At 48.5% G+C, this 13,755-nt stretch overlaps 7 non-coding genes across 7 annotated transcripts; all 7 read left to right on the top strand.

Moving 5' to 3' along the window:
- The first annotated feature begins 1,039 nt into the window (after positions 1–1,039).
- TRNAH-GUG (transfer RNA histidin (anticodon GUG)) lies at positions 1,040–1,112 on the top strand. Its single transcript has one exon. It is a non-coding gene; the product is annotated as a tRNA-His (tRNA).
- A 956-nt stretch (positions 1,113–2,068) lies between these two features.
- On the top strand, positions 2,069–2,141 carry TRNAH-GUG (transfer RNA histidin (anticodon GUG)). Its single transcript has one exon. It is a non-coding gene; the product is annotated as a tRNA-His (tRNA).
- A 2,835-nt stretch (positions 2,142–4,976) lies between these two features.
- On the top strand, positions 4,977–5,049 carry TRNAH-GUG (transfer RNA histidin (anticodon GUG)). The gene has a single exon. It is a non-coding gene; the product is annotated as a tRNA-His (tRNA).
- A 662-nt stretch (positions 5,050–5,711) lies between these two features.
- On the top strand, positions 5,712–5,784 carry TRNAH-GUG (transfer RNA histidin (anticodon GUG)). The gene has a single exon. It is a non-coding gene; the product is annotated as a tRNA-His (tRNA).
- A 960-nt stretch (positions 5,785–6,744) lies between these two features.
- On the top strand, positions 6,745–6,817 carry TRNAH-GUG (transfer RNA histidin (anticodon GUG)). The gene has a single exon. It is a non-coding gene; the product is annotated as a tRNA-His (tRNA).
- A 74-nt stretch (positions 6,818–6,891) lies between these two features.
- TRNAH-GUG (transfer RNA histidin (anticodon GUG)) lies at positions 6,892–6,964 on the top strand. The gene has a single exon. It is a non-coding gene; the product is annotated as a tRNA-His (tRNA).
- A 5,219-nt stretch (positions 6,965–12,183) lies between these two features.
- TRNAH-GUG (transfer RNA histidin (anticodon GUG)) lies at positions 12,184–12,256 on the top strand. Its single transcript has one exon. It is a non-coding gene; the product is annotated as a tRNA-His (tRNA).
- The last annotated feature ends 1,499 nt before the right edge of the window (positions 12,257–13,755 follow it).

Here is a 13,755-nt window from a genome sequence, read left to right as displayed (position 1 = left end):
TAATTTCTTGGCTTCCGTGGCGCAATGGTTAGCGCGTTCGGCTGTTAACCAATAGGTTGGTGGTTCGAGCCCACCCGGGAGCGGTGTTGTGTGATCTCAAATGTAACGTAGAAAGCCAAAGTTTTTCCACAATACCTGACGACCATTTAATTTTTGGGCTTCCGTGGCACAATGGTTAGCACGTTCGGCTGTTAACCAATAGGTTGGTGGTTCGAGCCCATCCGGGAGCGGTGTTGTGAGGTCTCAGATGTGACGTAAAAAGTCAAGGTTTTTACACAATACCTGACGAGCATTTAATTTTTGGGCTTCCGTGGCATAATGGTTAGCGCGTTCAGCTGTTAATCGAAAGGTTGGTGGTTCGAGCCCACCCGGGAAAGGTGTTGTGGGTTCTCAAATGTAACGTAGAAAGCCAAAGTTTTTCCACAATACCTGACAACCATTTAATTTCTGAGCTTCCGTAGATCAATGGTTAGCGCGTTCGGCTGTTAACCAATAGGTTGGTGGTTCGAGCCCATCCGGGAGCGGTGTTGTGTGATCTCAAATGTAACGTAGAAAGCCAAAGTTTTTCCACAATACCTGACGACCATTTAATTTTTGGGCTTCCGTGGCGCAATAGTTAGCGCGTTCGGCTGTTAAGCAATAGGTTGGTGGTTCGAGCCCATCCGGGAGCGGTGTTGTGAGGTCTCAGATGTGACGTAAAAAGTCAAGGTTTTTACACAATACCTAACGAGCATTTAACTTTTGGGCTTCCGTGGCGCAATGGTTAGCGCGTTCGGCTGTTAACCAATAGGTTGGTGGTTCGAGCCCATCCGGGAGCGGTGTTGTGAGGTCTCAGATGTGACGTAAGAAGTCAAGGTTTTTACACAATACCTGACGAGTATTTAACTTTTGGGCTTCCGTGGCGCAATGGTTAGCGCGTTCGGCTGTTAACCAATAGGTTGGTGGTTCGAGCCCATCCGGGAGCGGTGTTGTGAGGTCTCAGATGTGACGTAAAAAGTCAAGGTTTTTACACAATACCTGACGAGCATTTAACTTTTGTGCTTCCGTGGCGCAATGGTTAGCGCGTTCGGCTGTGAACCAATAGGTTGGTGGTTCGACCCCATCCGGGAGCGGTGTTGTGAGGTCTCAGATTTGACGTAAAAAGTCAAGGTTTTTACACAATACCTGACGAGCATTTAACTTTTGGGCTTCCGTGGCGCAATGGTTAGCGCGTTCGGCTGTTAACCAATAGGTTGGTGGTTCGAGCCCATCCGGGAGCGGTGTTGTGAGGTCTCAGATGTGACGTAAAAAGTCAAGGTTTTTACACAATACCTAACGAGCATTTAACTTTTGGGCTTCCGTGGCGCAATGGTTAGCGCGTTCGGCTGTTAACCAATAGGTTGGTGGTTCGAGCCCATCCGGGAGCGGTGTTGTGAGGTCTCAGATGTGACGTAAAAAGTTAAGGTTTTTACACAATACCTGACGAGCATTTAACTTTTGTGCTTCCGTGGCGCAATGGTTAGCGCGTTCGGCTGTTAACCAATAGGTTGGTGGTTCGAGCCCATCCGGGAGCGGTGTTGTGAGGTCTCAGATGTGACGTAAAAAGTCAAGGTTTTTACATAATACCTGACGAGCATTTAACTTTTGGGCTTCCGTGGCGCAATGGTTAGCGCGTTCGGCTGTTAACCAATAGGTTGGTGGTTCGAGCCCATCCGGGAGCGGTGTTCTGAGGTCTCAGATGTGACGTAAAAAGTCAAGGTTTTTACACAATACCTAACGAGCATTTAACTTTTGGGCTTCCGTGGCGCAATGGTTAGCGCGTTCGGCTGTTAACCAATAGGTTGGTGGTTCGAGCCAATCCGGGAGCGGTGTTGTGAGGTCTCAGATGTGACGTAAAATGTCAAGGTTTTTACACAATACCTGACGAGCATTTAACTTTTGTGCTTCCGTGGCGCAATGGTTAGCGCGTTCGGCTGTTAACCAATAGGTTGGTGGTTCGAGCCCATCCGGGAGCGGTGTTGTGAGGTCTCAGATGTGACGTAAGAAGTCAAGGTTTTTACACAATACCTGACGAGTATTTAACTTTTGGGCTTCCGTGGCGCAATGGTTAGCGCGTTCGGCTGTGAACCAATAGGTTGGTGGTTCGACCCCATCCGGGAGCGGTGTTGTGAGGTCTCAGATTTGACGTAAAAAGTCAAGGTTTTTACACAATACCTGACGAGCATTTAATTTTTGGGCTTCCGTGGCGCAATGGTTAGCGCGTTCAGCTGTTAATCGAAAGGTTGGTGGTTCGAGCCCACCCGGGAGAGGTGTTGTACGGTCTCAGATGTAGCGGAAAAAGTCAAAACATTTCCACAATACGTGACAACCATTTAATTTCAGAGCTTCCGTGGCTCAATGGTTAGCGCGTTCGGCTGTTAACAAATAGGTTGGTGGTTCGAGCCCATCCGGGAGCGGTGTTGTGACGTCTCAAGATGACGTCAAAAGTCAAGGTTTTTCCACAATACCTGACGACCAATTAATTTTTGGGCTTCCGTGGCGCAATGGTTAGCGCGTTCAGCTGCTATTCAAAAGACTGGTGGTTTGAGCCCACCCGGGAGCGGTGTTGTGACGTCTCAGATGTAACGTAAAATGTTAGAGTTTTTCCAAAATACCTGACGAACATTTAATTTTTGGGCGTCCGTGGCGCAATTGGTTAGCGCGTTCAGCTGTTAATCGAAAGGTTGGTGGTTCGAGCCCATCCGGGAGAGGTGTTGTGTGGTCTCAGATGTAGCGTAAAAAGTCAAAACTTTTCCACAATACTTGACAACCATTTAATTTCAGAGCTTCCGTGGCTCAATGGTTAGCGCGTTCGGCTGTTAACAAATAGGTTGGTGGTTCGAGCCCATCCGGGAGCGGTGTTGTGACGTCTCAAGACGACGTCAAAAGTCAAGGTTTTTCCACAATACCTGACGACCATTTAATTTTTGGGCTTCCGTGGCGCAATGGTTAGCAAGTTCAGCTGCTATTCAAAAGACTGGTGGTTTGAGCCCACCCGGGAGCGGTGTTGTGACGTCTCAGATGTAACGTAAAATGTTAGAGTTTTTCCAAAATACCTGACGAACATTTAATTTTTGGGCGTCCGTGGCTCAATGGTTAGCGCGTTCGGCTGTTAACCGAAAGATTGGTGGTTCGAGCCCATCCGGGAGAGGTGTTGTGACGTCTCAAGATGACGTCAAAAGTCAAGGTTTTCCACAATACCTGACGACCAATTAATTTTTGGGCTTCCGTGGCGCAATGGTTAGCGCGTTCAGCTGCTATTCAAAAGACTGGTGGTTTGAGCCCACCCGGGAGCGGTGTTGTGACGTCTCAGATGTAACGTAAAATGTTAGTTTTTCCAAAATACCTGACGAACATTTAATTTTTGGGCGTCCGTGGCGCAATTGGTTAGCGCTTTCAGCTGTTAATCGAAAATTTGGTGGTTCGGGCCCACCCGGGAGAGGTGTTGTGGGGTCTCAGATGTAGCGTAAAAAGTCAAAACATTTCCACAATACGTGACAACCATTTAATTTCTGAGCTTCTGTGGCTCAATGGTTAGCGCGTTCGGCCCACCCAGGAGCGGTGTTGTGGGGTCTCAAATGTAACGTAGAAAGCCAAAGTTTTTCCACAATACCTGACGGACATTTCATTTTTGGGCTTCCGTGGCGCAATGGTTAGCGCGTTCAGCTGTTAATCGAAAGATTGTTGGTTCGAGCCCAACCGGGAGAGGTGTTGTGTGGTCTCAGATGTAGCGCAAAAAGTCAAAACTTTTACACATTACGTGACAACCATTTAATTTCTGAGCTTCCGTGGCTCAATGGTTAGCGCGTTCGGCTGTTAACCGAAAGGTTGGTGGTTCGAGCCCACCCGGGAGAGGTGTTGTAGGGTCTCAGATGTAACGTAAAAAGTCATAACTTTTCCACAATACCTGACAAACATTTAATTTCTGAGCTTCCGTGGCTCAATGGTTAGCGCGTTTGGCTGTTAACAAATAGGTTGGTGGTTCGAGCCAATCCAGGAGCGGTGTTGTGACGTCTCAGATGTGACGTAAAATCAAGGTTTTTCCACAATACCTGACAACGATTTAATTTCTGAGCTACCGTGGCTCAATGGTTAGCGCGTTCGGCTGTTAACCAATAGGTTGGTGGTTCGAGCCCATCCGGGAGCGGTGTTGTGACGTCTCAGATGTGAAGTAAAATCAAGGTTTTTCCACAATACCTGACGAACATTTTATTTTTGGGCTTCCGTGGCGCAATGGTTAGCGCGCTCAACTGTTATACAAAAGGTTGAAGGTTCGAGCCCACCCGGGAGCGGTGTTGTGAGGTCTCAGATGTGACGTAAGAAGTCAAGGTTTTTCCACAATACCTGACGACCATTTAATATTTGGGCTTCCGTGGCGCAATGGTTAGCGCGTTCGGCTGTTAACCGACTGAAAGGTTGGTGGTTCGAGCCCATCTGGGAGCGGTGTTGTGAGGTCTCAGATGTAACGTAAAAAGTCAAGGTTTTTCCACAATACCTGACGACCATTTAATTTATGGGCTTCCGTGGCGCAATGGTTAGCGCGTTCAGCTGCAATTCAGAAGACTGGTTGTTTGAGCCCTCCCTGGAGCGGTGTTGTGACGTCTCAGATGTAACGTAAAATGTCAGAGTTTTTCCACAATACCTGACAACCTTTTAATTTCTTGGCTTCCATGGCGCAATGGTTAGCGCGTTCGGCTGTTAACCAATAGGTTGGTGGTTCGAGCCCACCCGGGAGCGGTGTTGTGTGATCTCAAATGTAACGTAGAAAGCCAAAGTTTTTCCACAATACCTGACGACCATTTAATTTTTGGGCTTCCGTGGCGCAATGGTTAGCACGTTCGGCTGTTAACCAATAGGTTGGTGGTTCGAGCCCATCCGGGAGCGGTGTTGTGGGATCTCAAATGTAACGTAGAAAGCCAAAGTTTTTGCACAATAAATGACGACCATTTAATTTTTGGGCTTCCGTGGTGCAATGGTTAGCGCGTTCGGCTGTGAACCAATAGGTTGGTGGTTCGACCCCATCCGGGAGCGGTGTTGTGAGGTCTCAGATTTGACGTAAAAAGTCAAGGTTTTTACACAATACCTGACGAGCATTTAACTTTTGGGCTTCCGTGGCGCAATGGTTAGCGCGTTCGGCTGTTAACCAATAGGTTGGTGGTTCGAGCCCATCCGGGAGCGGTGTTGTGAGGTCTCAGATGTGACGTAAAAAGTCAAGGTTTTTACACAATACCTGACGAGCATTTAATTTTTGGGCTTCCGTGGCATAATGGTTAGCGCGGTCAGCTGTTAATCGAAAGGTTGGTGGTTCGAGCCCACCCGGGAAAGGTGTTGTGGGGTCTCAAATGTAACGTAGAAAGCCAAAGTTTTTCCACAATACCTGACAACCATTTAATTTCTGAGCTTCCGTGGATCAATGGTTAGCGCGTTCGGCTGTTAACCAATAGGTTGGTGGTTCGAGCCCATCCGGGAGCGGTGTTGTGTGATCTCAAATGTAACGTAGAAAGCCAAAGTTTTTCCACAATACCTGACGACCATTTATTTTTTGGGCTTCCGTGGCGCAATAGTTAACGCGTTCGGCTGTTAACAAATAGGTTGGTGGTGCGAGCCCATCCGGGAGCGGTGTTGTGAGGTCTCAGATGTGACGTAAAAAGTCAAGGTTTTTACACAATACCTGACGAGCATTTAACTTTTGTGCTTCCGTGGCGCAATGGTTAGCGCGTTCGGCTGTGAACCAATAGGTTGGTGGTTCGACCCCATCCGGGAGCGATGTTGTGAGGTCTCAGATTTGACGTAAAAAGTCAAGGTTTTTACACAATACCTGACGAGCATTTAACTTTTGGGCTTCCGTGGCGCAATGGTTAGCGCGTTCGGCTGTTAACCAATAGGTTGGTGGTTCGAGCCCATCCGGGAGCGGTGTTGTGAGGTCTCAGATGTGACGTAAAAAGTCAAGGTTTTTACATAATACCTGACGAGCATTTAACTTTTGGGCTTCCGTGGCGCAATGGTTAGCGCGCTCAACTGTTATACAAAAGGTTGAAGGTTCGAGCCCACCCGGGAGCGGTGTTGTGAGGTCTCAGATGTGACGTAAGAAGTCAAGGTTTTTCCACTATACCTGACGACCATTTAATATTTGGGCTTCCGTGGCGCAATGGTTAGCGCGTTCGGCTGTTAACCGACTGAAAGGTTGGTGGTTCGAGCCCATCTGGGAGCGGTGTTGTGAGGTCTCAGATGTAACGTAAAAAGTCAAGGTTTTTCCACAATACCTGACAACCATTTAATTTATGGGCTTCCGTGGCGCAATGGTTAGCGCGTTCAGCTGCAATTCAGAAGACTGGTTGTTTGAGCCCTCCCTGGAGCGGTGTTGTGACGTCTCAGATGTAACGTAAAATGTCAGAGTTTTTCCACAATACCTGACGAACATTTAATTTTTGGGCTTCCGTGGCGCAATGGTTAGCGCGCTCAGCTGTTATTCAAAAGGTTGGTGGTTCGAGCCCACCCGAGAGAGGTGTTGTGGGGTCTCAGACGTAGCGTGAAAAGTCAAAACTTTTCCACAATACCTGACAACCTTTTAATTTCTTGGCTTCCGTGGCGCAATGGTTAGCGCGTTCGGCTGTTAACCAATAGGTTGGTGGTTCGAGCCCACCCGGGAGCGGTGTTGTGTGATCTCAAATGTAACGTAGAAAGCCAAAGCTTTTGCACAATAAATGACGACCATTTAATTTTTGGGCTTCCGTGGTGCAATGGTTAGCGCGTTCGGCTGTGAACCAATAGGTTGGTGGTTCGAGCCCATCCGGGAGCGGTGTTGTGGGATCTCAAATGTAACGTAGAAAGCCAAAGCTTTTGCACAATAAATGACGACCATTTAATTTTTGGGCTTCCGTGGTGCAATGGTTAGCGCGTTCGGCTGTGAACCAATAGGTTGGTGGTTCGACCCCATCCGGGAGCGGTGTTGTGAGGTCTCAGATTTGACGTAAAAAGTCAAGGTTTTTACACAATACCTGACGAGCATTTAACTTTTGGGCTTCCGTGGCGCAATGGTTAGCGCGTTCGGCTGTTAACCAATAGGTTGGTGGTTCGAGCCCATCCGGGAGCGGTGTTGTGAGGTCTCAGATGTGACGTAAAAAGTCAAGGTTTTTACACAATACCTGACGAGCATTTAATTTTTGGGCTTCCGTGGCATAATGGTTAGCGCGTTCAGCTGTTAATCGAAAGGTTGGTGGTTCGAGCCCACCCGGGAAAGGTGTTGTGGGGTCTCAAATGTAACGTAGAAAGCCAAAGTTTTTCCACAATACCTGACAACCATTTAATTTCTGAGCTTCCGTGGATCAATGGTTAGCGCGTTCGGCTGTTAACCAATAGGTTGGTGGTTCGAGCCCATCCGGGAGCGGTGTTGTGTGATCTCAAATGTAACGTAGAAAGCCAAAGTTTTTCCACAATACCTGACGACCATTTAATTTTTGGGCTTCCGTGGCGCAATAGTTAGCGCGTTCGGCTGTTAACCAATAGGTTGGTGGTTCGACCCCATCCGGGAGCGGTGTTGTGAGGTCTCAGATGTGACGTAAAAAGTCAAGGTTTTTACATAATACCTGACGAGCATTCAACTTTTGGGCTTCCGTGGCGCAATGGTTAGCGCGTTCGGCTGTTAACCAATAGGTTGGTGGTTCGAGCCCATCCGGGAGCGGTGTTGTGAGGTCTCAGATGTGACGTAAAAAGTCAAGGTTTTTACACAATACCTAACGAGCATCCAACTTTTGGGCTTCCGTGGCGCAATGGTTAGCGCGTTCGGCTGTTAACCAATAGGTTGGTGGTTCGAGCCCATCCGGGAGCGGTGTTGTGAGGTCTCAGATGTGACGTAAAAAGTCAAGGTTTTTACACAATACCTGACGAGCATTTAACTTTTGTGCTTCCGTGGCGCAATGGTTAGCGCGTTCGGCTGTTAACCAATAGGTTGGTGGTTCGAGCCCATCCGGGGGCGGTGTTGTGAGGTCTCAGATGTGACGTAAGAAGTCAAGGTTTTTACACAATACCTGACGAGTATTTAACTTTTGGGCTTCCGTGGCGCAATGGTTAGCGCGTTCGGCTGTTAACCGAAAGGTTGGTGGTTCGAGCCCATCCGGGAGCGGTGTTGTGAGGTCTCAGATGTGACGTAAAAAGTCAAGGTTTTTACACAATACCTAACGAGCATTTAACTTTTGGGCTTCCGTGGCGCAATGGTTAGCGCGTTCGGCTGTTAACCAATAGGTTGGTGGTTCGAGCCCATCCGGGAGCGGTGTTGTGAGGTCTCAGATGTGACGTAAAAAGTCAAGGTTTTTACACAATACCTGACGAGCATTTAACTTTTGTGCTTCCGTGGCGCAATGGTTAGCGCGTTCGGCTGTGAACCAATAGGTTGGTGGTTCGACCCCATCCGCGAGCGGTGTTGTGAGGTCTCAGATTTGACGTAAAAAGTCAAGGTTTTTACACAATACCTGACGAGCATTTAACTTTTGGGCTTCCGTGGCGCAATGGTTAGCGCGTTCGGCTGTTAACCGAAAGGTTGGTGGTTCGAGCCCATCCGGGAGCGGTGTTGTGACGTCTCAGATGTAACGTAAAATTTCAGAGCTTTTCCACAATACCTGAAGAACATTTAATTTTCGGGCTTCCGTGGCGCAATTATTATCGCGTTCAACTGTTAATCGAAAGGCTGGTGGTTCGAGCCCACCCGGAAGAGGTGTTGTGGGGTCTCAGATGTAACGTAAAATGTCAGAGTTTGTCCACAATACCTGACGAACATTTAATTTTTGGGCTTCCGTGGCGCAATGATTAGCGCGTTCAGCTGTTAATCGAAAGGTTGAAGGTTCGAGCCCACGCGGGAGAGGTGTTGTGGGGTCTCAGATGTAGCGTAAAAAGTCAAAACTTTTCCACAATACGTGACAACCATTTAATTTCTGAGCTTCCGTGGCTCAATGGTTAGCGCGTTCGGCTGTTAACCAATAGGTTGGTGGTTCGAGCCCATCCGGGGGCGGTGTTGTGAGGTCTCAGATGTGACGTAAGAAGTCAAGGTTTTTACACAATACCTGACGAGTATTTAACTTTTGGGCTTCCGTGGCGCAATGGTTAGCGCGTTCGGCTGTTAACCGAAAGGTTGGTGGTTCGAGCCCATCCGGGAGCGGTGTTGTGAGGTCTCAGATGTGACGTAAAAAGTCAAGGTTTTTACATAATACCTGACGAGCATTCAACTTTTGGGCTTCCGTGGCGCAATGGTTAGCGCGTTCGGCTGTTAACCAATAGGTTGGTGGTTCGAGCCCATCCGGGAGCGGTGTTGTGAGGTCTCAGATGTGACGTAAAAAGTCAAGGTTTTTACACAATACCTAACGAGCATCCAACTTTTGGGCTTCCGTGGCGCAATGGTTAGCGCGTTCGGCTGTTAACCAATAGGTTGGTGGTTCGAGCCCATCCGGGAGCGGTGTTGTGAGGTCTCAGATGTGACGTAAAAAGTCAAGGTTTTTACACAATACCTGACGAGCATTTAACTTTTGTGCTTCCGTGGCGCAATGGTTAGCGCGTTCGGCTGTTAACCAATAGGTTGGTGGTTCGAGCCCATCCGGGGGCGGTGTTGTGAGGTCTCAGATGTGACGTAAGAAGTCAAGGTTTTTACACAATACCTGACGAGTATTTAACTTTTGGGCTTCCGTGGCGCAATGGTTAGCGCGTTCGGCTGTTAACCGAAAGGTTGGTGGTTCGAGCCCATCCGGGAGCGGTGTTGTGAGGTCTCAGATGTGACGTAAAAAGTCAAGGTTTTTACACAATACCTAACGAGCATTTAACTTTTGGGCTTCCGTGGCGCAATGGTTAGCGCGTTCGGCTGTTAACCAATAGGTTGGTGGTTCGAGCCCATCCGGGAGCGGTGTTGTGAGGTCTCAGATGTGACGTAAAAAGTCAAGGTTTTTACACAATACCTGACGAGCATTTAACTTTTGTGCTTCCGTGGCGCAATGGTTAGCGCGTTCGGCTGTGAACCAATAGGTTGGTGGTTCGACCCCATCCGCGAGCGGTGTTGTGAGGTCTCAGATTTGACGTAAAAAGTCAAGGTTTTTACACAATACCTGACGAGCATTTAACTTTTGGGCTTCCGTGGCGCAATGGTTAGCGCGTTCGGCTGTTAACCAATAGGTTGGTGGTTCGAGCCCATCCGGGGGCGGTGTTGTGAGGTCTCAGATGTGACGTAAGAAGTCAAGGTTTTTACACAATACCTGACGAGTATTTAACTTTTGGGCTTCCGTGGCGCAATGGTTAGCGCGTTCGGCTGTTAACCGAAAGGTTGGTGGTTCGAGCCCATCCGGGAGCGGTGTTGTGAGGTCTCAGATGTGACGTAAAAAGTCAAGGTTTTTACACAATACCTAACGAGCATTTAACTTTTGGGCTTCCGTGGCGCAATGGTTAGCGCGTTCGGCTGTTAACCAATAGGTTGGTGGTTCGAGCCCATCCGGGGGCGGTGTTGTGAGGTCTCAGATGTGACGTAAGAAGTCAAGGTTTTTACACAATACCTGACGAGTATTTAACTTTTGGGCTTCCGTGGCGCAATGGTTAGCGCGTTCGGCTGTTAACCGAAAGGTTGGTGGTTCGAGCCCATCCGGGAGCGGTGTTGTGAGGTCTCAGATGTGACGTAAAAAGTCAAGGTTTTTACACAATACCTAACGAGCATTTAACTTTTGGGCTTCCGTGGCGCAATGGTTAGCGCGTTCGGCTGTTAACCAATAGGTTGGTGGTTCGAGCCCATCCGGGAGCGGTGTTGTGAGGTCTCAGATGTGACGTAAAAAGTCAAGGTTTTTACACAATACCTGACGAGCATTTAACTTTTGTGCTTCCGTGGCGCAATGGTTAGCGCGTTCGGCTGTTAACCAATAGGTTGGTGGTTCGAGCCCATCCGGGAGCGGTGTTGTGAGGTCTCAGATGTGACGTAAAAAGTCAAGGTTTTTACACAATACCTAACGAGCATTTAACTTTTGGGCTTCCGTGGCGCAATGGTTAGCGTGTTCGGCTGTTAACCAATAGGTTGGTGGTTCGAGCCCATCCGGGAGCGGTGTTGTGAGGTCTCAGATGTGACGTAAAAAGTCAAGGTTTTTACACAATACCTGACGAGCATTTAACTTTTGTGCTTCCGTGGCGCAATGGTTAGCGCGTTCGGCTGTTAACCAATAGGTTGGTGGTTCGAGCCCATCCGGGAGCGGTGTTGTGAGGTCTCAGATGTGACGTAAAAGGTCAAGGTTTTTACATAATACCTGACGAGCATTTAACTTTTGGGCTTCCGTGGCGCAATGGTTAGCGCGTTCGGCTGTTAACCAATAGGTTGGTGGTTCGAGCCCATCCGGGAGCGGTGTTGTGAGGTCTCAGATGTGACGTAAAAAGTCATGGTTTTTACACAATACCTAACGAGCATTTAACTTTTGGGCTTCCGTGGCGCAATGGTTAGCGCGTTCGGCTGTTAACCAATAGGTTGGTGGTTCGAGCCAATCCGGGAGCGGTGTTGTGAGGTCTCAGATGTGACGTAAAAAGTCAAGGTTTTTACACAATACCTGACGAGCATTTAACTTTTGGGCTTCCGTGGCGCAATGGTTAGCGCGTTCGGCTGTTAACCAATAGGTTGGTGGTTCGAGCCCATCCGGGAGCGGTGTTGTGAGGTCTCAGATGTGACGTAAAAAGTCAAGGTTTTTACATAATACCTGACGAGCATTTAACTTTTGGGCTTCCGTGGCGCAATGGTTAGCGCGCTCAACTGTTATTCAAAAGGTTGGTGGTTCGAGCCCACCCGAGAGAGGTGTTGTGGGTTCTCAGACGTAGCGTGAAAAGTCAAAACTTTTCCACAATACCTGACAACCTTTTAATTTCTTGGCTTCCGTGGCGCAATGGTTAGCGCGTTCGGCTGTTAACCAATAGGTTGGTGGTTCGAGCCCACCCGGGAGCGGTGTTGTGTGATCTCAAATGTAACGTAGAAAGCCAAAGTTTTTCCACAATACCTGACGACCATTTAATTTTTGGGCTTCCGTGGCGCAATGGTTAGCACGTTCGGCTGTTAACCAATAGGTTGGTGGTTCGAGCCCATCCGGGAGCGGTGTTGTGGGATCTCAAATGTAACGTAGAAAGCCAAAGCTTTTGCACAATAAATGACGACCATTTAATTTTTGGGCTTCCGTGGTGCAATGGTTAGCGCGTTCGGCTGTGAACCAATAGGTTGGTGGTTCGACCCCATCCGGGAGCGGTGTTGTGAGGTCTCAGATTTGACGTAAAAAGTCAAGGTTTTTACACAATACCTGACGAGCATTTAACTTTTGGGCTTCCGTGGCGCAATGGTTAGCGCGTTCGGCTGTTAACCAATAGGTTGGTGGTTCGAGCCCATCCGGGAGCGGTGTTGTGAGGTCTCAGATGTGACGTAAAAAGTCAAGGTTTTTACACAATACCTGACGAGCATTTAATTTTTGGGCTTCCGTGGCATAATGGTTAGCGCGTTCAGCTGTTAATCGAAAGGTTGGTGGTTCGAGCCCACCCGGGAAAGGTGTTGTGGGGTCTCAAATGTAACGTAGAAAGCCAAAGTTTTTCCACAATACCTGACAACCATTTAATTTCTGAGCTTCCGTGGATCAATGGTTAGCGCGTTCGGCTGTTAACCAATAGGTTGGTGGTTCGAGCCCATCCGGGAGCGGTGTTGTGTGATCTCAAATGTAACGTAGAAAGCCAAAGTTTTTCCACAATACCTGACGACCATTTAATTTTTGGGCTTCCGTGGCGCAATAGTTAGCGCGTTCGGCTGTTAACCAATAGGTTGGTGGTTCGACCCCATCCGGGAGCGGTGTTGTGAGGTCTCAGATGTGACGTAAAAAGTCAAGGTTTTTACATAATACCTGACGAGCATTCAACTTTTGGGCTTCCGTGGCGCAATGGTTAGCGCGTTCGGCTGTTAACCAATAGGTTGGTGGTTCGAGCCCATCCGGGAGCGGTGTTGTGAGGTCTCAGATGTGACGTAAAAAGTCAAGGTTTTTACACAATACCTAACGAGCAACCAACTTTTGGGCTTCCGTGGCGCAATGGTTAGCGCGTTCGGCTGTTAACCAATAGGTTGGTGGTTCGAGCCCATCCGGGAGCGGTGTTGTGAGGTCTCAGATGTGACGTAAAAAGTCAAGGTTTTTACACAATACCTGACGAGCATTTAACTTTTGTGCTTCCGTGGCGCAATGGTTAGCGCGTTCGGCTGTTAACCAATAGGTTGGTGGTTCGAGCCCATCCGGGGGCGGTGTTGTGAGGTCTCAGATGTGACGTAAGAAGTCAAGGTTTTTACACAATACCTGAGGAGTATTTAACTTTTGGGCTTCCGTGGCGCAATGGTTAGCGCGTTCGGCTGTTAACCGAAAGGTTGGTGGTTCGAGCCCATCCGGGAGCGGTGTTGTGAGGTCTCAGATGTGACGTAAAAAGTCAAGGTTTTTACACAATACCTAACGAGCATTTAACTTTTGGGCTTCCGTGGCGCAATGGTTAGCGCGTTCGGCTGTTAACCAATAGGTTGGTGGTTCGAGCCCATCCGGGAGCGGTGTTGTGAGGTCTCAGATGTGACGTAAAAAGTCAAGGTTTTTACACAATACCTGACGAGCATTTAACTTTTGTGCTTCCGTGGCGCAATGGTTAGCGCGTTCGGCTGTGAACCAATAGGTTGGTGGTTCGACCCCATCCGCGAGCGGTGTTGTGAGGTCTCAGATTTGACGTAAA

The sequence above is a fragment of the Phalangium opilio genome, unplaced genomic scaffold, assembly GCF_054372755.1.
Source record: "Phalangium opilio isolate 3A_F unplaced genomic scaffold, DU_Popi_V2 ptg000101l_1, whole genome shotgun sequence".
NCBI classification, from domain to species: Eukaryota; Metazoa; Arthropoda; class Arachnida; order Opiliones; family Phalangiidae; genus Phalangium; species Phalangium opilio.
Note: the sequence above shows the minus strand (reverse complement) of the source record. Positions and strands in the feature narration are given on the sequence as shown.